Here is a 24038-nt window from a genome sequence, read left to right as displayed (position 1 = left end):
GCTGCAATTGCATTGCTTCTTCAGTACTACCTACCCCTCCATCTATCTTTCATCCACAAACTTAGTCACAAAGCCACCAATTCCACTGTTTAAATCATTGACAAACAATGTGAAAAGTAACTGTCCTAATACCGACCGCTGAGAAACGCCACTAGTCACTGCCAACCAACCAGAAAAGGCCCGCTTTATTCCCACTCGCTGCCTCCTGCCTGTCAGCATTCCTCTATCCATGCCAGTATATTTCCTGTAACGCTGTAGGATTTTATTTTGTTAAGTAACCACATGTGAGGCATTTTATTAAAAGCCTTCTGAAAATCTAAGTAAATGACATCCACTTCCTCTTCTTTGTCCACCCTGCATGCTACTTCCTTGAAGAACTCTAACAGATTTATCAGGCAGGATTCCCTTTATAGAAACCTATTTTATCTTATCATTATTTTATCATTATTATTTATATTATTATTTTATTATATTTTATCATTAGTCTCCAAGCACCCCAAAATCTCATCTTTAATAATAGACACTTTCCCAACCACTGAGGTTATGCTAACTGGCCTATAATTTCCTCACTCTTATCTTCCTCCCTTCTTGAAGAGTGGAGTGACATTTGCAATTTTCCAGTCCTCCAGGACTTTGCCAGAATCAAGTGATTCTTTAAAAATCATGACCAATGCATTTTCTTGCAGACATTTACAGGAAAAACAAAATACAACTGAATCTAACTAAAAACTGTGCATAAACAGACAGAACAGACAAAGAATAAATTGCAAAAATGCAAACTATGCAAAGAAAAATATTGCTGACACCATGAGTCATTGAAAGTGAGTCTGTAAGTCCTAAAATCAGTCCGGAGTAGTGTGAAGGAAGTGATTCACACCAGTTCAGGAGCCTGTTTAGGGTGATAAGCATTTCTGAAGCTGATGGTGTGAGACATAAGTTTTCTGTACCTCCTACCCACTAGCAAGGCACACAAATCGAGCATTTGTTTTTTTATTCTTCCCTAATTATCCATAAAGATTGCATTTCATATTTTAGTCCATTTTATGTTAGCAAAGCATCTCCTGTTAAGTATATTAAGGAAGATATGCTAGGCATATAATTACTCTTAAAATTTATCAACTGGCCCTTTTTCAGAATAGAAACCCTCACACTAACCTAAGCAAAACTGGGCTAAGCACTTTGATGAAAATAAGAAAAAATTACACATCCTCTCCTCTACTTTCTTATAAGCTGGAGGTGATCTCTCCTCTACTTTCTTATAAGCTGGAGGTGATTTGGCATGTTGCCAAAAATTCTAACTTCCACTGATGCACTGCAGATAGTATCCTGACTGTGTGCATCAGTCTGGTGCAGCGACTCCAGTGCACACAAGGCTGCAGAGAGTAGTGGAAGCAGCCTGCTCCATCATGGGGAGAACCCTCCCCACCATCAACAACATGCTCAGGAGGCATTGACTTGAGAAGGTCACATCTGCACTCAGGAATCTCCAGCATCTGGGTCATGCCCTCTTCTTGCTCCTATTATCAGGCAAGAGGTACAGAATCCTGAAGTCCCACACCACCAGATTCAGGAACAGCTACTTTCCTACAACTATTAGCTTGATGAACTGACATTCACAATCCTAACCCTCCCTCAAAGGACCACTACAGACTACCCCCTGCACCCCATGGCCTTACTACTGATTGTGACTTTGTTTTTGTTTACACTAAGTTCTTGCTTTTGTGTACCCTCTGTTTTCACTGTCTGGTACAATTTTATGTGTAACTTACCTTCTGTATGTTGTCTGAAGACACATGCCTGTGATGTTGCTGCATGCTTTTTCATTGTACCTGTACCTCAACATACTTGTGCATATGACAATAAACTTGACTCGACTTGATTGTTTGGAGTGCCCATGTTATCCCATAACTGAAGAAACTGCAGGGACTTGATGGACTTTGCTAATTGAATTGACGAGTCCATGCAAGTTCCTTACTGCAATGCGAATAGAAGGATAATTCCCTCTGTGGATCATGTTGTATGTCAGTTAGTTAGGGATAAAAAAACAGTTAATTGTTTGTATCTGACTTTTTAATCCCCAATGGTACTCGCAAGAGACCCAGAGGCTGGCAACTGTAGCTTTCCTTCACTCCTACCTCTTTGATGCTTCATTGCCCTCCTTGAGGTTGCCTGTCACCTGGGAAACTCATTTGGACTGCATTCCCATTGGAAGATGTGTGAAACTTACTACCATCTTTAAATAATCAACCAATCCTGCACAGACTGATCTCCTGCCTTTACTCCTCCTGCAGTAAAACTGGGGGATATAGCTTTGAGCTTTTTGAATATTTTTCCCATCTCACCTGGCAACTTGCCCCTCAACATCCTTTCGCTTCTCTCCATCCTGGCATGACTCAGTGGCTATGATTATGTTTCCTTTGTTATTTGTTGAACAGTTTTAAATGGCAACAGGAATGTGAAGGTTGTGCAGGGGAGGACACTGAGGCACAGTTAAATTCTCAGGCTATCGTACTCCATAGACTTCCAGTGTTATGCAGGAGGAAGGACAAGGGGGTCAATGATAAGGTCAGCATTTGGTGCAGTGGGAATTGCCACCAAGTACCTGAAGGCCCCGAAGGATCCTCTTTTTAGAGGATAAGAGACAGGGTGAAGGGTCCAGGAGCCAGTGTAGATGAGGGTACTGATAGAAACACCCCAGGGTTCCATTGTTTGGTCACTGAATTATCACTGAAACCTTCATCTATACTTTGACCATCACGAGATCTGACTCCCTTCAGAAAATGCTGTTTGGTTTCCCTCATTTCACTCCATGCAAACTTGAGGAGGTTTAAAACAAAATTCTGCTGCCCACACCTTAATTTACACAAATGGCAAAGCAGGGATGGAAGTTTCAGCATGGATGAATTAAGACAGGGTGATGTTGGGTATTGTCATGTAAGTGAAAGTATAGCTATACTGTATACTCCAATTATCCTCTGATCAGTAGCCTTGAGTTAAAATTGTCTCAAGGTCCAAATTGCATCGCCAGGCTTCCGTCTTCAATATAAAAGCCTGATCTGCCCAATTATGGAAATAACCTGGCTTTTCAAATGCCTGGAAAGTGGAAAAAATAAATCAACAGTTATGTAAAACCACCTCCACTGCCACAGTTGGACAGATTTTAAATCAAGACAATGAATTTCAATGTATAATTTCCACTGACATATCTTATAAACAAAATAAATAGCTTTGCACTAAATGTTGGGACAACTACGGTATAAACTTGGCAAGGTACTTTCTTGTACTAGCCATTTCTCAATGTGGATCGTGACACCCATGTGATTTACTCTCGCTGAAGAGTTCTTTTCCAATGTGGTAAATAAGTCAAGAAGTCTTCTACCAGTCACCCACGCGTAAAACAATGACAGCTGCTCAAAAGGTTCCTTCCCTTACCCAATCAGATCTAGCTCTTCTGTCCCCTGAGGAATCACTGGTTATTGATGCTTCAAACAAAAGCAATGTGAATCTATTCTCAGTGACAGCGATTAAAAATACTGGGACTCTGGCTCATTCCAGTGTAGCATTTCGTCTTTCAGCTCATTCATTTTATCCAAAAACTCCGTGATACTGTGCTTCTGTGATTACAGGCTGATCACACCCCCAGCTCTCCATATCAAGAAGCTTATAGATTGGCTTAGAGAATTAAACTGACAGACCCTGAGAGTCTGCTGACATTGGGAAGTATTGGTGATTACATTGCAGGAACGAAGAGAGCCCAGGTAGAAAGAGTGCACATGCTCCAATTACCTCAGCCTCAGTAAATGCATCTTTATTGGTGGCAGGTTTGAACACAGTCAATCACTTAAGCTGGCCTTCCCGCAGAGGAACAATTACAGTGAGAGCTGAGGAGGAACGGTTATTCCGTGAGGTAACTGAGGATTTAGTTATTGTGTGAAGTAGCTGAGGGAAACAGTTCCTGTGTGAGGTAATCAAAGGAAACAATGATAGACTCAAGATTCTTTAATATTATTTCCTGTACACAAGGTTAAAAGAGAATGAAATCATCTTTACTCTGGATCCAATGCAGAGGTGTGTGAGGTAACTGAGGACAGTGCCATGTAAGCTGGTACAGGGTATCTATCTTCGAGTTCATGATCTGTTATGAATATACAAGCAGAGAAATTAGGTACAGGAAGAGGCTATGTCCATCCAATCTGTCCAGTGTTTAACAAGATAATGGCTGAGCTGATTATAACTTCAAATCTGTATTCATAACTATTTCCAACAACCATCAGCCCTGCATTAAAATATTCAGAATTAGAATCAAGTTTAATATCACTGGCATATGCCATGAAATTTGTTGTTACGTGGCAGCAGTACATTGCTATACATAATAAGAACTGTAAATTACATTAAGTATATATATAAATTTAATATGTAGTGCAAAAAGAGGGGAAAAAAAAGTAGTGAGGTAGTGTTCATGGGGTCAATGTCCATTCAGAAATTTGATGACAGAGGGAAGAAGCTATTCCTGAATCACTGAGTGTGTACCTTCAGGCTCCTGTACCTCATTCCTGATGGTATCAATGAGGAGGGCATGTTCCTGGGTGATATGGGTCCTTATTGATAGATGCCACCTCTTGGAGGCATCTTTCCTTCAGGATGTCCTCAATGCTGGGGAGACTATTGCCCATGATGGCTGGGTTTACAACTTTTTGCAGCTTATTTAGATCCTGTACAATGCCCCCCCCCCCCCACCCCAACCATGCCATATGGCGATGTAGCCAGCTAGAATGCTCTGCATGGTACATCTGTAGAAATTCGTGAATGTTTTTGATGTCATACCAAGTCTCCTCAAACACCTAATGAAATATAGCCACTGTCATGCTTTCTTTGTAACTGCTTCAGTATGTTGGGCCTAGGATAGATCATCAGAGATATTGATACATAGGAACCTGAAATTGCTCACTCTCTCCACTTCTAATCCCTCAATGAGGGCTGGTGTGTGTTCCCTCATTTTACCCTTTCTGAAGTCTTCAATCAATTCAAAATAATTGTTCCTACAATCTTTGAAGGAAAGAATTTACAAAAGCTTACAACTCTTAAAGAGAAAGATTTCACCTCTGTCCTAAATGGTGGCCCTTTACTTTTAAGCCATGACCTCTTTGTCCTAGATTTTTCCACAAGAGGAAGATTACTCTTTATATCTGTTTTGTCAAGATCCTACTGGATTTTATATACTTCAATTGTTTCCCTCTTATTTTTCCAAATTTCTGTAGATACAATCCTAGTCTGTCTAATCTTTCCTTGAAAGACAACCATAGACTAGTCAGTTTTTCTCAACTGCTTTCAAAAATGCCTCTCCTTCATTGAGAGACCAATACTGTATATGAAAATCCAAATGGGGCCTCACTAATGCCCCATGTGAAAGTAACCTTCCGACCTTTATATTTGATTCTACTAGCAATGATTAAGAACATTCTGTTGCTTTTCCAAACCACGTATTTTACCTGCATGTTAACATTTCTCGAACAAGAGAAAATCTTCAGGTGCTGGAAATCTGAGCAACACACATAAAATGCTGGAGGAACTCAGCAGGCTAGGCAGCATCTATGGAAAAGAGTACAGTTGACGTTACGGGCCAAAACCCTTCAGCAGGACCCACACTTAGGATGGAGGAACAACCACCACATATTCCGCTTGGGTAGCCTCCAACCTAATGGCATGAACGACGATTTCTCAAAGTTACGGTAATGTCCCCCCACCTTCTCCATTTCCCATCCCCTTTTTGCCTCTCTCACCTCATCTCCTTGCCTGCCCATCACCTCCCTCTGGTGCTCCACCACCTACCTTTTAAATCTACTCCTCGGCTTTCTCTCCAATCCTACTAAAAGGTTTTGGCCCAAAACGGCGACTGATGCTGCCTGACCTGCTGAGTTCCCTCAGCATTTTGTGTGTGTTGCCTGATATTTCTCAAATTGTTTTCCATGAAGAAAAAATTGCTCTACATCTCAGGGCTCAGCAATCTCTCAATGAGTAGATTCAATAGTAGATCATTTAGAGGTTTTCTTGCCAAAATTCACAATTTCACGAGTTTTTCTCGCTTACATAATCTCCTCCGAGAAGGCCACAACCTTTTTGTAGGGGTTTGAGGCTTGTGTACATCAATTACATTGAGCTATGCTGCCTGGCATCAGGGCTTTATGCTCTGGCGCTTGGTAAGGTCACCCAAGCCAAACAGATCAAAGGGTTGAGGCAAGACTAAGAACGGTCCACTGGTCCTCCACGTTCGGGAGTTCTGCCCAGGGCTAAGAGCTCTAACTGGCAAAACAAAACTGTTATAGAAACAGCAAAGAAGAATCCTACGACGGTATTCCTGAGTCTTCACCCGGAACTTGCGTGACTCACAGCAGTGAGCACCCAGCTACTGAAACCATGAAGGAAGCCCTGAACACAATCAGAGACGGAGAACCTTCATTGCTGTCCTAAACGCCAGCGGAGAAATGGGCAGTAGGTAGGTAGGTATTCACAAAAACTATCTTACCCCTTTATAGCCTCCCTGTCTTACTCAGAACTTACTTTCCTTTCTTTGCAAATGTAGTAACTATGCCTATAGAGTAAGTGACTTATATAAATAGCAAGCATTGGAGCCATCAGCTCTGACCCCTATGCCACACTATTTGTTTCATCAACCAACCAAAAAAAACTTACATTAGTCTCTGTTTCCTGTTTTCCAGTCGACCTTCCATCCACATCAGTAAGTTATCATCCAGACCGTGATCATTAATTTTCCCTAATAACATACAATGTAGCATTTTCTCAAATACCCTCTGGAAATGTAGGCATAGTACATCCATTGGTGTACAATATATGTTAATACTTCTAAGAACTCCAAGAACTTGGTCAAACATGATTTTTCTTTCATAAAACTATGTTGACTGCCCGTAATTATCTTGAATTTTTCTAAGTGCCCTGCTAAAACATTTTCCTCATGGAAAATTAAACTAATTGACCTGTAATCTCCATTCCTTTTTCAATGATGAGATTATATTTGCTATTTTCCAATCTGATGGAACTTTCCTTAATGTAAGTCCAAGTAAGATCTCCAGAAGGTCATGGACATGCAATTTGGCAATTCTGGACTAAACTTGAATCACAGAGGGATGTTGGACAAATATGACAGGACTTGAATGCTGTCACCTCTTAAAGAGGAAAACCAAGCAATCAAAATAACAATGAGATTTCTCTCCCAGATGAATTCAATGCCTTTTATGCTCACTTTGACCAACAGAACTTGAGAGCACTTTCACAAAACCCCACAGCCCCCGATGAGCCTGTGATTTCAGAGACCGACATGAGAGCCTCCTTTAGGAGGGTGAATCCACAGAAAGCAACAGGTCCAGATGGCATACCTACCTAAGTACTGAATACCTGTACAATCAACTGGCTGGAATATTTAAGGACATCTTCGGCCTCTCACTTTAACAGTCTGAGGTACTCACCTGCTTCAAGGTGGACATCTGGCTTCTTCCTCCTCCAGTCAATAGTCAGCGGTTTGGTTTTGCTGACATTGAGTGAGAGGTTGTTGCTGAATGTGGTAACCTGTCTCAATGGCTATTGTCCAGTAGCACTTACATCTACCGTGGTGTGGTGCTTTGAGAGGCTGGTCAAGAAGGATATCACCTTTTGCCTGTGGAGTGACCTGGATCTACTCCAGTTTACCTACCATCACAACTACTCAACACCAGAATCCATTTCATTGGCTCTGGAACATCTAGATCACGAAGGCGCATATGTCCTTTATTGACTACATCTCAGCATTCAACACTGTCATCCCCTCAAACCTTATGAGTAAGCTTCAAGTCATAGCATTATTGCCTCTTTGTGCAACTGGATCTTTGATTTCTTTAGTTGCAGACCCCAGTTAGTTTGAACTGGCAACAATACCTCCTCCATGCTCATCATCAGCACGGGTGCACCACTGGGCAGTGTGCTTCAGCCCCCGCTCTACTTAGTTCATACTTACGATCATGTGGCCCAGTACAGCTCCAATCCCATATTAAGTTTGCTGATGTCATCATTGTAGATGGCCGGGTCAAAGGTGAAGAAGAGTTGGCATATAGGAGGGAGATTGAATGGTGCAACAGCAACAACCCCTCACCCAATGTCAGCAGAGCCAAACAGCTGATTATTGACAGTGGGAGATGAAGCCAGATGCCCATGACAGTCTACATTAGGGGAACAGAGATGGAAAGTGTCAGTAGTTTTAAATTCCCTGGTGTTAACACATCAGAGGATCTGTGCAGGCTGGGACACAAAAAAGGCTCAACAGTGCTCCTCCGTCTTAGAAATGTGCATAGAGTGGGAATATCATCAAACATTTTGACAAACTTCTATGGAGGCATAGTGGAGAGTATCCTAACTGGTTGCATCATGACCTGGTATGGAAGTGCCAATGCCCAGAATTAGAAAAGGCTATAAAATTGCTGGATACAGTCAAAGCCACCCCCTCCACTGAGTATATTTTTATAGAGCGCTGACACAAGACAGCAACATTCTATCATCAAAGAACCCCACCATCTAGGCTGTGCCCTCTTCTCACTATAACCATCAGGTAGGAGGTACAGAAGCACATAGTCCCACACCATCAGGATCAGGACCAACTATTACCCTATAACCATTAGGTTCCTGAATAAACATGGATAACTCTATTCACCACTCCTCTGAACTGATTCTATGACCTACAGACTCATTTTCAAGGATTCTTTACAACTAATTCTCAGTATTATTTTTCTTTTCACAGTTAGTCTGCTCTTGTACATTTGTTCTTTGCCATTCATGTATATATTTTCATTGGTTCTTTTGAATTTTTTTGTTTCATGTAAATGCCTGCAAAAAATTAGCCTAAAGGTAGTAAACAGTAGCAAATACATACTTTGAAAATACATTTACTTTGAATTTTGAACTTAAGATTTTTGGAACATTACAACTGAAGCATCAACCATTTCACTAACCGCTCCTTTTAAGATAATTTTGATGGTTATCTGATTGGAGGCTTGCAGGTGACAGCTATATCCTGGAGAATAAGCTTAATTCTGTGCTAATTTGATTTTTGCATTACCAGCGCAGCCTTCCTTTGCCATTGACAGTTGCCTGAATTATTGCAAGTGTGCATAATAAACATTATACAAGCAATTTGCAAGCTCAAGTATGTCAACAAACATAATAGGCATAGCTATTAACGTAATCAAGCAATGATTGTGTTTTAGTACTCTTCCCAAGTCTTTTGTGTAATTAATAGAATTACATAACATTTATAATGGTATTTCAGAAATTTGTATGCAGCACATGCAAACAGGAGGAAAAAGAGGGTCAGTCATCAAAGAGTGAAAGGGGAAAGCTGCAGCTTTTTGACATTCACCTTTCTAATCTCCAGGGACATTAAATAGGCATGGTTATCATACAGATCCCTGGATCTGTGCTTCATCTTCTTTATTTGGCATAATATATGCACCATCGCTTCCAGTTTAATTAGCTCTGCAAAATCTGCAGTCTCCCTGACTGGCAGTGCTGCTTTATTTAAGGCAATGAGATCAAGATCTCAGAGTTAGCTTCTGCTGCTGGCTAGGAATGTTTCAGTCTTCAAACACGTCATTTCAGGCCATGGTCCGAAGCAATTGTCCACTTGCATATTTTATTTTCTATAACAAATGATAAAAGTTGGCTAATTGACCACCGACTTCCTTGGTGATACTTACCCATAATGTAACCAACAGAGGGAGAAGCCTTGCGAGACACAAATAAGGATGAAAAGTCAAAGTTACCTTTTCTTAGTTCAAACTAGCAGAGCAGTATATGGTCTTGTACGTGTATAATGTTTGGAAATCTGTACTACTTTGTACAGCTAAGGAAGTCTATGACTGACTGAGTGACATATGGAGCTGTAGTGAATGTGACAAGGTGGAAAAGCAGGGTCGAAACACAATCAATCTACTGCAGGGAACTCAGAAATTACAACTGCACCGTGCAGTAGCTCAGCCCATTGAAAAGTCCTCCTTTGTCTTATTGTACAAAAATAAAATAAAGCTCTGATATGGATGGAATGGCTGCTGGCCAAAGAGAAGTACTCACGAAGACACAACCACAGTTTAAATCTACTAGAGCAGAATGTAGTGCAAGTTTGTGCATTATTCTGGTGATTGTTTTAATACGCAGTCTTGCTATGAGTGAACGATGTTCTTTTACAGTATATTTGAGTAGCAGAGAGGTGCTACTCCATCTTAAAATGTTCTCCTTTCCACCTGAAGAGCCTGAAAAACCAAACAGCAGATAATTTAAGAGCTAGGAGTACACACGAGCACTAGAAAAATAGAAGAAGGAATACGCCACCTTGTCCTTCAAGCCCAGCAGACTGTTCAAAATGATGCTGGCTGATCTGCTCCAGCCTTCAACTCCTCTTCTGTTTCAGTTCCACCAAGTGCTGCCACCCCTGACCTTACAAAACTCAATCAACCTCTTCTTTAAATATCACAAATACTGTGTCTGGAACACCATCATTGTGAGTGGTTTTAGTCAAAAGCACGTAGCTCATGATAATTACTTGGAACGCAGTGTATAATTAGCAATGATTTCCAATCAGGTAAAAAGCAAGCAATTAGTAAGGGGTGGATGCTCAATGACCAATGGTTAATGCATGAATCAGTTGATCCTAGAAGGACTCTCCAACTAGTCACAGAGCTCATAAAACCTGATTGCAATCAGCTATGGAGTGTAAAATCCCTTCATCTTGAAATACCTTCAGGAATTTCAATAATACTTCTCTTGACTCAGAATGAGTTATCTGCAAGGCCTCCAGTTAAGGTTTAGCTGCCAATTTCCTGCTCCTGGAAGCATCTGTCTCTGATGCTTCATGGTCTCACCTTACTGAGAAAAATAGCCTACCTGTCAACAATGTTCAAACTGTAATGTCCCTCAGAGATGTTTCTGAAGCACGATCAAAATCACATCTTATCAAATGCCTTGCTGAAATCCATATACACTACATCTACTACTCTTCCTTCATTAACGCATTTAGTTACATCCTCAAAAAATTCAATCAGACTCGTAAGGCACGACCTGCCTTTCACAAAGCCATGCTGACTATTCCTAATTATATTACACCTCTCTAGGTGTTCATAAATCCTACCTCGCAGGATCTTCTCCATCAACTTACTGACCACTGAGGTAAGACTCACTGGTCTATAATTTCCTGGGCTATCTCTACTCCCTTTCTTGAATGAAGGAACAACATCCGCAATCCTCCAATCCTCCGGAACCTCTCCCGTCCCCATTGATGATGCAAAGATCCTGAGAGGCAGGAATTATGAACATTTGGAGAGGTATAATACGATTAGGAATAGTCAGCATGGCTTTGTCAAGGGCAGGTCGTACCTTACGAGTCTGATTGAAACTTATTGAGGATGTGACTAAACACATTGATGAAGGAAGAGTAGTAGATGTAGTGTATATGGATTTCAGCAAGGCATTTGAAAAGGTACCTCATGAAAGACTTATTGAAAAAGTAAGGAGGCATGGGATCCAAGAGAACATTGCTTTGTGGATCCAGAACTGGCTTGCCCACAGAAGGCAAAGATTGGTTGTAGATGGGTCATATTCTGCATGGAGGTCGATGACCAGTGGTGTTCCTCAGGGATCTGTTCTGGGACCCCTACTCTTCGTGATTTTTATCAATGACCTGGATGAGAAAGTGGAGGGATGGGTTCGTAAGTTTGCTGATGACACAAAGGTTGGGGGTGTTGTGGATAGTGTGGAGGGCTGTCAGAGGTTACAGCGGGACATCGATAGCAAAACTGGGCTGAGAAGTGGCAGATGGAGTTCAACCCAAATAAGTGTGAAGTGGTTCATTTTGGTTGGTCAAATCTGATCGCAGAATATAGTATTAATGGTAAGACTCTTGGCGGTGTGGAGGATCAGAGGGATCTTGGGGTCCAGGTCCATAGAACACTCAAAGAAGCTGCGCAGGCTGACTCTGTGGTTAAGAAGGCATACAGTGTATTGGCCTCCATCAATCTTGGAATTGAATTTAGGAGCCAAGAGGTAATGTTGTAGCTATATAGGACCCTGGTCAGACCCCACTTGGAGTACCGTGCTCAGTTCTGGTCGCTTCACTACGGGAAGGATGTGGAAGCCATAGAAAGGGTGCAGAAGAGATTTACAAGGATGTTGCCTGGATTGGGGAGCATGCCTTATGAGAATAGGTTGAGTAAACTTGGCCTTTTCTCCTTGGAGTGACGGAGGATGAGAGGTGACCTGATAGATGTGTATAAGATGATAAGAGGCATTGATCGTGTGGATAGTCAGAGGCTTTTTCCCAGGGCTGAAATGGTTGCCACAAGAGGACACAGGTTTAATGTGCTGGGGGAGTAGGTACAGAGGAGATGTCAAGGGTAAGTTTTTTACTCAGAGAGTGGTGAATGCGTGGAATGGGCTGCCGGCAACAGTGGTGGAGGTGGATACGATAGGGTCTTTTAAGAGACTTTGGATAGGTACATGGAGCTTAGAAAAATAGAGGGCTATGGGTAAGCCTAGAAATTTCTAAGGTAGGGACATGTTCAGCACAACTTTGCGTGCTGAAGGTTTTCTATGTTTCTATGTTTCTTACTCCCATAGTTAAATCCTGTAGATCATGGCAGATGGATTCTTTAAAAATGTTAGAAAGCACTTTGATCATTTATTCAGTTCTAGTGTCTTTACAGAGATTACTTCAGGATAATCAGGCAGGCCTCATTTTCCCATCAATGCCTTGTTTCATGGATAATTGGAACCTATTGATATTTTCAAATGTTTAGTTCCCAGCTTCCTTCTCCTCGAATAATGAAGACATACTGTATGCACTTTAGACTTGTGAAGAGTGACAGAGGCACTTCGTGGACCACGAATTCAGTCTGCTGCTTGTGTCATCCACTTGCCAGGCAGCAGGCTTGTTTAATCTGGTTTCCCTGCCTGGGTCCTCGCAGACAGCACACCAAGGGAACACATCCACTGAACCCAAAATACGCTACAGTGAGTTCTTCATACAGTTATTAACAAAAATATTCACAGAGTATTACTGGCAAGAACAGACTTGTGGCCCATCTATAATTGCCCCCCTGAACTAGATAGGCTATTTAACAGCCAATCACCTTGGTTGGTCTAGAGTCCTATGCAATTCCATATGAGGAGGATGCATAACAAGTCAAAAGTATCTTCAACATTATCAATTTTACTGACACCTATATTATTAACTCTAGATTTATTCAATCTACAACTTTAATTTCCTCTATTTCTATAACAATGGGAATATAAACTCAAACTTACCAACCAATCCCTCTGCATTTTAGTCCAATAAGTTAACCACAATCTTAACATACCCATACACTTTCAGCAGTTTTTTTAAAATTTGGCTGTCATAAATTCACAGAAATTCATAGCAGAGAAAGAGGCCTTCTTGCCCAACTGGTCCATGCCTACTGAGGAGTATTCCTGAACTAGTCCCACTTACCTACAATTAATCGATATCTGCTTAAACCTTTCCCATCCATGTACCTGCCTAAATGTACTTCAAATGTAGTAATTGTACCTACATCTTCTTTTTCTGGCAGCTCATTCCACATATCTATCGCCTCTGTGTGAAAAGAGTTCCTTTAATGTCGCTTTCAGTCTTTTCCCTCTCGCCTTAAACCTATGCCCTCTGCTTTTGGACTCCCGTGCTCTAGGACAAAAAAGGCTGTAATCATTCAGCTTATCTATGTCCCTCATACTTTTATAAACCTCTGTAAATTCACCTCCTAGCCTTCTATGCTCCAGCATAAGAGCCCAGCTAATCCTTTCTCACCTCATAACTCAAGCTAACCTATCCCAGTAAGTTTCTTGTGAATCTTTTCTGCAACCTTTCCAGCCTAATGACGTTCTTCCTATAGCTGGCTGTCCAGATCTGCACACAACACTCTGGGTACAGTCTTACCCACTGTCTTATACATCTGCAACATGAAGTTCCAACTCTTCTTCTTAATGCTGTTTACCTCAAAAAAGCCCCTCTCAATAAATCTTGCTGCGTTCCACCAGCATTTTGTGTGTGTTGCTTGAATTTCCACCATCTGCAGATTTCCTCATGTTTGCGTCTCAATAAATCTTGGCTAGTTCCTGCCTAATTCCATTACAATTGGCCCTGCCTCAATTTAGGATTTTAACTTGTAAGCTAATAGATTTGGGGTCACTACTCCCAAAGTTTTCCCCCACTAACACTTCAGATACTTTCCCCACCTTATTTACCAGAAAGAGGTGCACGCATGCCCCCTTTCTAGAAGGGCCATCTACATATTGTTTGAGAAAAGATTCCTGGACAAACTTAATGGATTTTGACCCATCCAAGCTCTTAGCATAGTGGCAGTCCTAATTGATAGGAGAGAAGTTAAAATCACCCCCTGTTACAGCCCTATTATTCCCACACCTATACTTGCTGCAGGCGACTGGGGGACCTACAATGAAATCTCCTCTATATTTTCCCCATCTATTCTTACAGAACAATCCTCCAGGAATATCTTCCCTAAATACTGCTGTGATGTTCTCCCTAATTAAAACACAATTCCCACCCCCACCCCCCATATCTATCCACCAGGTTGCATTCATAATTTGGATCATTTGGCTGCCATTCCTGCTCCCCCCTCAATCGTGTTTCTGTAACAGTACCTACAAAATCCCAGTCCCATATATCTATTCATGTCTTGAGTTCATCTGCTTTACCTGTCAGACTTCTTGCAGTAAAATAAATGTGGTTTAATTTATCAGACCTTCCTTTGCTTCCTGTCATGTTCCTGCCGACTGAACTTGTTTGCTGTAACTCTTTTATTTTCTGCAGCTTTCTCATCTGCCACACGATATCTTTGGGCCTCATCTCCACTGCCAAACTAGTTTAGGCCGCCAGAGTATCTCCAGCAAATCTTCCTGCAAGGATATTAGTCCCCCTCCAATTTAGGTGCAACCCGTGTCTCCTGCACAGGTCACGTCTGCGCCAAGAACAGACCCCAAAGACCCAAGAACTGGGAATCTCTCCTTCTTGCAGCAGTGCCACATCGATATGCATTCATTCAAGATTCAAGATTGTCATTCTTCAGTGCACAAGTGTGAAGGAGAAAAAAATGATTGTTACTCAGGATCAGATACAGCATAAAAAAAGCACAATAAGCATAATAAATATAAATATAAAAGCAATGCTATAAAGCACAATATACAAGTAACTGTTGAGTGTGGTCATATATACATAAGATTAGCTCATATACGTAGTGATTATATATACATAAAGTAACGCTGGCTGGCTTCATGATCTCTGAACACACGGTGACCCGGACGGGAAATGATAAAGTGACAAAGTGGATCTTAGCAAGAGGAACTCTAAGATGGCAGCAGGACATGTGAATCTTGGGGTGGGGAGCGGTGGGGTCAATGGGTGGGTGTTTTGATCAGCCTGATCACTTGAGGGAAGCAACTGGTTTTGAATCTAGCATGAATGTTGCCTAGTCTCTTCCCTGATGTGAGTAAACAAAGCAGGATAGGTGAGATCATTCATGATACAGCTACCTTTTTCCAGGTTCCTTTCTGTAATACGTCTTTCTACCTCAGCTCCTCTTAAACCTTCTCCTCAGGATCTGCTCACCAGGCATGTCAGAACCAAAAGTAGTTGCTGTGTTAAGTAAAGATCTTACTAATATATCCGTATATCTTTTCATGTTTTCTTTTAAGCTTGCTTGACATCGCCCATTTTTCTACTTACAAAATGTAATGCTTATCTTACCATCATGAATTTCAATCTCGACTGTTTTGACCACCTAGGATGTGTAAATTTAATCACACTTACATCAGGCTTCTCAAATCCAACTCATTAATGTGCATCAGGAACAGCGAGAGGCCCTGATACTCAGTACTCGCTTCAGTGCTTGCAAAGAGGTCAGGAGCTGACTGCTTCTGACAGACTTCATATTGAGTGTCAGTGAACAAGTAGTGCATCTTCAATGGATTGATGCCTGTGACGTGCTGGTGCTGCTCTTGGCAGGAGTCTCTACACTTCACCTTGAACCACTTCATTCTTGCTTTGTATCCATTTGTGATGATCTATCTGGGTTGTTACCTGTTAATATCCTCTTTTAATATTATCATCTAGAAATTCCAGTAGCATGAAACTATATTTAATATTGACAGTGTATTCTTCTCTACCTCTGAACTTCAGATCCACTGAAGCCATGATTATGTTTAAGTTTCTCATTTCTTTGGTTAACATTTTTTTAATAACAAGTAGTTACCGAATTGCTAATATCAAAGCTTTCAGATCTTGATTACATGAAAGGTTCTTGACCATTCAGGGGGTTTCTTTTTGGTGTAAGGAGGGTTTCTTCTTTTTCTTTGTTACTGCCTGTGTTAATCAAAATGGCTTCTTTGTTTTGTTAAAAGTAGGAATGCTTCTTTGTTATGATAAGTGCTTTCTCTCGCAGTTTTGTTTGGGTTAAAATTACTGATAACGAGAATTGTATTCATTTGTTAACCAATTGGGATTAATGTAATTCTCTCTTCTGAGTCTGTAAACTATTGTTGGCAGGCTTTTGGGGAGTCGGTGCAAGGGGGGGAGAGAGAGAGAGGATGCAATTGTGGTGAACTAGATATACCTGTCTGGACTGCTCCAGTGGCTCCTCCCACAGACCCCTGCTGACTGCTCCTGTGGCTCCTCCCACAGACCCCTGTATAAAGGCGACTGAGGCCTACTGCCCAGCCTCATTCCCCAGGATGTAGTGTTGTTCATTCTTCCAGTCAATAAAAGCCGATACCTCGTTTCTTACGTCTCAGAGTGAGTTATTGATGGTGCATCAGCAATGCTGTAAACTGTGCAGTGGAATGGACCCCGAGTGGGGTGGGGGGGGGGGGTGGTCTGAGGCCAGGATTTTCGGTGAGGAGACGATCACTTTGGGTGGTCCTGAGCTATGAGTCGAGGAGGTCTGAGGGGATCGAATGGTGGCCAGAAGACTTAGTTAATTGAGCTCAAACGGTTGTGCACGAAGTGGTTTGGACTCTGATAAGTTTGGCGCCTTTTCTTTATTTTATTTTCCTTCATATATACTGTATCGTTATTAATCACTTAGTTCTAGTAATCTCTATAAAGTGTAATCATTTAATGGCATATGGTGTTATTTGGCGAGGTGGGGACATCGCACAGCATCCACACAAGCTGATTACCCAGTTTGGCGGGGCCGAAGGCTGCTCCCCCTAGACGGAAGTGAGCCGAGCGAGCTTAAGGCGTGCCGGGGGCTACAACCAGTTTCCCTCTCCCCAGGCGCTGTAGGACCTGCTATGTATCTCCAGCTTTTACTTCTTATAATTTCAGGTTTTCAGCATTGTCAGTTTTTTTTGTCATTTGCCTCCAGGTTTTTTATTTTCTCCTTCATTGTCAGCATCATCGGGATTGCTGTTCTTTTTATTCTACCATGCACAATTGCTACAGACTATGGCCAGGTTAAAACTTCCTCGGGATAAAGAGCTAGGAAAGAATAATTGGTATATTTGCCACTTGGACTTTCAATCTACCTGGGCACTTGGCACTTCAAAGTTCAAAGTAAAATATATGCCACCTTGAGAACAATCCTGTGAGTGACACAGTGACACTTCTAGTATTGGTGCTGCCTTACGGTGCCTGAGACACAGGTTAAATTCTGGCCTTGGCTGATGCCTATATCAAGTTTGCATATTATCCCTTTAACCCAGTGGGTTTCTCTGGGTTCTCCGGTTCACTTTAACATCCCAAAACCTGTGGGTTGGTTGGTTTACTGGCCGCTGTATATTGCTCCTGGCATGCGGGAAAGTGGCAGAATCAGGAGAGAGCTGATGGAAATGTAGGATTAATATAAACAGATGGTTGATGGTTGGCACAGACTTAGTGGGCCCAATGGCCTGTTTCTGTGCTATATCTGTCTTTGACTCGTGTTTTTGGTTGATTGAAATATCTCTACAGTGTAACATGCATTTGTATGGGTTTCTTAACTATTCATCCTGATTTTCTGCTCATTCTGACCGGACAGACTGTAACGTACAGCCAGTTTTCTCTGGCTGCATGCATAGTAAAAAAAACCTCACCCTGTTGCCATGGAAACAGCAGCTAGTGTCAGCTTTGCAAGATTAACTTCATCAACCTAGAAGAACAGACACCTCCACCACCTGCGGTAATCCATCAGGGCTTTCTTTGTATCAACTTTTCAGGGCAGCATTTGCATGGTCTAAGAGATAACACTTGAAGCAATTTCATATTGCAAAATAAGTGTTAGTACTTGTGCTGAGAAGTGAGTAATTGAGTGAGATCAGCCTTACTTTCTCCCACTGTATTTAGTCTATTATTTGTCCCATAGAAGCCAATAACATAACAGTAATTGGTGGAGATAAAGCTTGCACTCTGCTTGAAGCATTAACCTAAATGCCAACTCATCCAAAAAGCCCATTTGTTATAATCTCAGAATTATGATTGTTCCAAAAAGCATTTGTCAGGCATGGAAATAAATAGTGTCCTTAGTAAGGACTTACTTGTGTGGAATCAATACAGAGCTTTGGTGAGAGGACTGCTCTTTGATAAGTGTCCTGCAGCAATGCTCCGAAAGACAACATGAACATCTGCCTCCTTTATATCCAGCAAAAATACATTTCAAAATCACACAGATAAAAACATGGGGCCTGGACTGTCATGTTTAACGACAGCAGGAGCAGTGCTAATTGGTTATTCTTGATTCCGAGAACATTATCCTGAGGACCATTGGTCATCTGGAATGCCATACCATGCAGTATGACAGCAACAATGAAGGAAATGACTTACGAATGCAACAGGAGCAATCTCAGTTAAGAATTAAAGAGATATTTGCCCCATAATGTCGATACAGCATTGATAATGCATGGTTGTTTGTCTTTGCCTGTTAAAAGAAGTCCCTCGATGACACCTTCAGCATTATTTTGCTTTGCACTCTTTTTCTTTTTCTTGAATATGCATTTTTGCATTTTACCTGTCCCTGTATTTGGCATTGTGTGCTTGGAGTTTTACTTTCATCCAATGTTTGTTTGCTGGTTACATTGGGATTCCGCCTCCCTTGCTCCTTCGTCGTCTTTTGTTTTGAGTATTTAATTGTAGTTTTGAGGTCTGAAGTGGACAATCTGATACAAGCTGAGAGGATTCATGATTAACCCTTCTTCTGACATTGCGATAAAGGGGAAGTCATTGAATAAACAGCTGAGAATCAGAATCTAATTTATTATCAGTCGTATATAACCATATAAACCATATAACAATTACAGCACGGAAACAGGCCATCTTGGCCCTTCTAGTCCATGCCAACGCTTACACTCAACTAGTCCCATTGGCCCGCACTCAACCCATAACCCTCCATTCCTTTCCTGTCCATATACCTATCCAATTTTACTTTAAATGACAATACCAAACCTGCCTGTACCACTTCTACTGGAAGCTCATTCCAGACAGCTACCACTCTCTGAGTAAAGAAATTTCCCCTCATGTTACCCTTAAACTTTTGCCCCCTAACTCTCAAATCATGTCCTCTTGTTTGAATCTCCCCTCCTCTCAATGGAAAAAGCCTATCCACGTCAACTCAATCTATCCCCCTCATTATTTTAAATACCTCTATCAAGTCCCCCCTCAACCTATGCTCCAATATATAATGTGAATTTTATTATTTTGCAGCAACAGTACAGTGCAAAGATATGAAATCACTATCAATTACAATGTAAATGTGCTGCCTTTATGGCAGTTATTTAGTTTATAATATTTTCGCTTAGTAATTCGTGTTTTAACATTTTTTAGTTAAAGTTAGAATTGTTTAAGTAAATTCGTTGTCTGTAATATATCGCGGCATGCGATGACGTCACATCCGGTTTCGCCGCGTCTTGTGGGAAAATACCGGTTTGGGAAAGACGGAAATGTGGGGGCACACACATGTGCCAGTCCAGCGCAAGAAAGGTTGTCTTCTACGCATTAGAAATCACAGTGGAGCAACGCTGTAAGTCATAGATAATCGATATGTTGAATTAAAATGTTAACGCTGATTCTGTTAAAAGTAACGACGGTCGATAAGGTTTATGTTTTCGTTAGTTAAAGAGTTGCGGGTAGTCGCGTTGAAGTGTATTTAAAGCAGTCAATGGCGTAAGTAGATTCTGGCTGTATGCTGCACTTTAATGTAATGTAGTTGTTGTAGTTTTACCTTTGCAAGTATTCACGATGCAAATGTGATATCTAGAAGGAAACAAATACTGTACCAATCTTGTATTGTTTTATCAACAGTTTTCACCATACGTTAATGTGGAAGAGTGAACAGTAAATGGTTAATCTTACTGCGACCCTGTTTTCATTAACGACGGTTTATCTCGGCGTTTAGTTCAGGTTCCGTTACACCTGAGCGAGAACACTACAGTGAATAAAGAGTGTAAATAAAGAAATAATGAGGTCCGTGTTCCGGAAAGTGGGTCTTTAGGCTCCTGTACCTCATTCCTGATAGTAGTAATGAGAAGAGGATATGCCCCGGATGATGAGGCTCTTTAATGAAGGATACCACCTTCTTGAGGCACAGCCTCTTGAAGATGTCTTTGATGACAGGGAGGTTTGTGCCCGTGATCGAGAGGCTGAGTCTACAACCCTCCACAGCCTCTTGTGATTTTGTGAATTGGAGGCTTCATACCAGGAGCTGATGCAACCACTCAGAGTACCCCCCTCTGTACTTCTGTAGAAATTTGCAAGTGAATTTGGTGACACTGAACTTCCTCAAACTCCTAATGAAGTAGAGCAGCTGGTGTGCTTTCTTCGTCATTGTACCAATGTGTTGGAGTCAGGATAGATCGTCTGAGATGTTGACATGTTGAAGATGTTCACCCTTTCTGCCATTGACCCCTCAATTAGGATTGCTGGATATTTTCCCAACTTCTCTTTCCTCAAGTCCACAGTCAATTCCTTGGTCTTACTGATGTCGAATGTGAGGATGTACTGAGACACCACTCAACAAGCTGATCTATCCCACTCCTGTGTACCTCCTTGTCACCAACTGAGGTTCTGCTAACAACAGAAGAGTCATTGGTGAATTTATAAATGTCATTTGAGCTGTGCCCAACTGCATAATCATGAGGGTAGAGAGCAGAACAGTAGGATAAGCACACATCCTGAAGGTGTGTCGATGTTGATCGTCTGACAAGGAATGTAGAGGAGGTTTGACTCAAAAGCAGAGCAACAGAGACAATTCAGTGATGAATGATAACTTTAATAATAGACTTGGAAAATAACATGCCACAAGGACCCGCAAAATAAGACAGAACAGATACTAAACTCCACAGAAAACAAAGTAACTGAAGACCAGGAGCAACTGGTTGAGGCTGCCTGGTTCGACGGATGAACAATAACTGTGGATGAAAGCTGAGTTTAAATAGGCTGCTGGTAATGAGCTCAAAACAAGTGGCAGATGACCCCTGTTAGCTGGGTAGCGCCTGCCTGTGCAGGCCCGACATAGTCAGTGAGGAGGAGGAGATATTATTACCGACCAAGTGATCTCCCAATGAGGAAGTCAAGAATTCAGCTGCAGAGGGGGGTACAGAGGTCCAGGTTTTGAAGCTTGATGATTAGTACTGAAGGGATAATAGTGTTGAACACCAAGCTGTAATCGATAAGCAGCAGCCAGATGTATGTTTTGCTGTTGTCCAGATGTGCCAAAGCTGAGTGAAGACCTGGTAAGGCTGTATCTTCTGCACACCTGTTGTGGCAGTAGACATTGCAACAGGTTTATGTCCTTGCTCAGGCAGAGGTTAATTCTAGCCATAGCCAACCTCTCAAAAAACTTCATTATGAGAGATGCAAACCCTGCTAGTCATTAAGGCAACTCACCCTTGAAGCAAGTGGGAATCACAGACTTGTAATGTTGAATCAAGTTTGTGGGTCTGGCAGGTGAGACAGTAAGAGCACTGTCTTGAATAGATATATTAATCATTTATTTACAAACAGTCAAAAATTCGACCAAACATTCATGTTTCCCAAGATACAGAAACTACAAAGCTGAATATTCAACAAACATACGTACAAGCATACTTATATACAACATACTTAGTTAAAGCGTGCCAGGAGCATTCCTTCCCAATAGTCATGTGCATCCTTGCCGTAAACAAAGGAAGCAGAGTCCCAACCTCCCACAAGTGTTCCCTATAGTCCTAAGATATTTGAAAATGGACACCAGGCAGCTATCCAATGGGAAAAGCAGCTGTAGTTTCTAAACTAACCAATCACAAAAGAAGTGACTTTTGACAATCAGAATAAGTCATGCCACCCCTCGAAAGTTATGAATGTGATGATGCAACCATCAGACTAGAATGAATCTCATGAACTCTCAAAGTTACATATAAAGCATAAACGTACCATACCCATTACTGCAAAGTCATTAGTCATCTTCCAATGTACAATTGGCTTCTCTGTGCTCCAACAGGACACTAACTGTACGCTGGAGTGTAATAGCCAATGAGCTGGCCCCCTGTCTTAATCTTAAGCAGTTACTCTCAGATGTGATCAACCAAGTAAGTGATGTCACCTGACCTGTCAGGAATATAGGTGTAGCATTCTTGACCACTAACAGTGCAACTGCCATCTTTCTTTGTGAGCAAGCAATCCTAGGCCATCAAAAGCAGCTCCCAGGAGAGTCTGGTGCTACCATACTGAGAAAGGCTATTATTCAAAACATCCTTCCTTAGTAATAGTCCCCTTACCGACCAGCATGGGCAAGGGGTTCATCCAGGGCACTGGGGTGGCATACATAGAGCACCACATATCAACCACACCACCCTGTGGGAACCACAGGTAGGCATAGGAATTGCCTATCCAGTAAGTACCATTCAGTGTCCAACAAGCGCCCTGCACACCCTGGCCATCTACTTTGCACCTTGTACCTGTACTGATCATACCACCTACTCCAACACTCTCTGCCAGGTGGAGAAATCACTTTAGGTGGTAGGACTTTCCAATTATATATAAATGATATATAGGGAAATACCAGTCCTTAAAGCACTGACTCAACCAGGGCTACTAAACCTCAAGTCCCTTCAGGCTGTTACCATACTCTGGGTAGAGTTTGGCTGGATTAGATTAGATTAGGTTAAATTATGAGGACACTCAGTCCTCGTTTATTGTCATTTAGAAATGCATGCATGCATTAAGAAATGATACAATGTTCCTCCGGAGTGATATCACAAAATTTAAAAAAAATGGACAACCCCCTCCCTGCTCCACAAAAAAAACAGAATTCCAAAACCCAAGAAGCCAGATAGTTTCCCCCACAGTCTTTTCCTTGTCAAAGGGATCAATATCAGTGATCAATACCCTTTCGCGGTGTAGTAAAGAGTCCTCATACAATTTCAGTAATCTGATCCGTTGGTCCAGTGTGTAAATTCAGATGCCATTCCCCAGGAATGTATAACAAGATCTCCCACCACAAATCAGCATCAACCACTTTGCTATTCTGTGATGCAGGGGGATACAAATAAACTTGCTCCTGGTTAGTCATTGAGTATTTAGAAAATACAAGAATAGTAGAAATATTAGAATTGCTCCCCAAGTGCTCAGTTTCCTCTGAAATGGAGGCATCTGACATCCAGAATAAAGTTGTGCACATTTAAACCAAATTTCAGCTCTAATTTCATATGGCCAGTATGAAATGAGTCACCCCTAAAACCAATTACATGGGGAAACAAATAACAAGGTAACAGATCAAGACACGATAAACACATAAGATTTTAAAAAAAACAAGAAACAAAGTTATTGACTAAACAAACTCAAGAAACGAGGTAAAGGATTAGAACACAAAACACAAAGCACAAAGCCTAGACTATAGTCCTCTTCTTTAAAACTTCCTATGGTACTGAAAAAAACTTATAATTTCTCACAGAGGAGCAGCACTTATTATCATCGAGCAACTGTGAAGGGAAAAACAACTAGGCAAAGTCCAACATATCGATAGAGTCTC

At 41.5% G+C, this 24038-nt stretch overlaps 1 long non-coding RNA gene across 1 annotated transcript; it reads right to left on the bottom strand.

Moving 5' to 3' along the window:
- Positions 1–4021: 4021 nt before the first annotated feature.
- LOC140727392 (uncharacterized) lies at positions 4022–15981 on the bottom strand. The gene is made up of 3 exons (XR_012098840.1): positions 15872–15981; positions 6691–6772; positions 4022–4135 (listed from the first exon to the last, which is right to left on the bottom strand). It is a non-coding gene; the product is annotated as an uncharacterized lncRNA (long non-coding RNA).
- Between the last annotated feature and the right edge of the window lie 8057 nt (positions 15982–24038).

The sequence above is a fragment of the Hemitrygon akajei genome, chromosome 5 (assembly GCF_048418815.1).
Source record: "Hemitrygon akajei chromosome 5, sHemAka1.3, whole genome shotgun sequence".
NCBI classification, from domain to species: Eukaryota; Metazoa; Chordata; class Chondrichthyes; order Myliobatiformes; family Dasyatidae; genus Hemitrygon; species Hemitrygon akajei.
Note: the sequence above shows the minus strand (reverse complement) of the source record. Positions and strands in the feature narration are given on the sequence as shown.